Source organism: Alligator sinensis, unplaced genomic scaffold (assembly GCF_000455745.1).
Source record: "Alligator sinensis unplaced genomic scaffold, ASM45574v1 scaffold646_1, whole genome shotgun sequence".
NCBI classification, from domain to species: Eukaryota; Metazoa; Chordata; order Crocodylia; family Alligatoridae; genus Alligator; species Alligator sinensis.
The window spans coordinates 778,241-778,903 of record NW_005842642.1 but is presented as its reverse complement, the minus strand read 5'-3'; positions in this window follow the sequence as shown (position 1 = coordinate 778,903).

Genomic DNA, 663 nt, shown 5'->3' with positions numbered 1-663 from the left:
GGCGGAAAGTAGCTGCTGCCCGGCTCGGACCCACCGCCTCCGGGGTCGCTCCGAAGCTACCCTGTGCCCGCCCCCGCTCGCCCCTCCCTTCCTCCTGCTCAAACCTCGGCCCGGAGCAGAGATCCGGGCTTTGCTTTCTCTTCAGCCCCGTAGTGTTACCGGGGAGCGTGCGACTCCCAGCCTCTGTGCCCGCCCGGTCGTCGCTTATTTGAAACGCTTTGCTGTAGAAAATGAGGGAAGGATCATAGGAAATTAGGGTTGGCCGGGACCTCGGCAGGCCTTCGTGCGCCTTCCCGTGACTCCTGCTCTTTGAATTTCCCTTCTTCCTCTGTTGTGGGTCCGCGCGGTAACGGGGCTCTTCGAAGAGGGCGTTGGGGCCGAACTTGATGCTTCTGAAAACTCAGTAAGGACCTAAGAAAGCGCTGGCGTCTGGTCAGCGCGTAGGGGGGCGCTGCCCCGTGCTAGCTGCACTACTTAGTGCCTCAAATCGGGTGCTTGCAATCAGTGAGCACTTAAAAAAATAAACACGGCAAAAATAAGAGCTCTTGTTTACGGAGAGAGAGTTTGCCAGTTTATACCGTGGCGTATTAAATTCAGATGCTGTTCTGATCCTGCTGGCTTTCTTTATCCTCCTGTACCCAGAGCTGCAGACTTGTCCCGGCT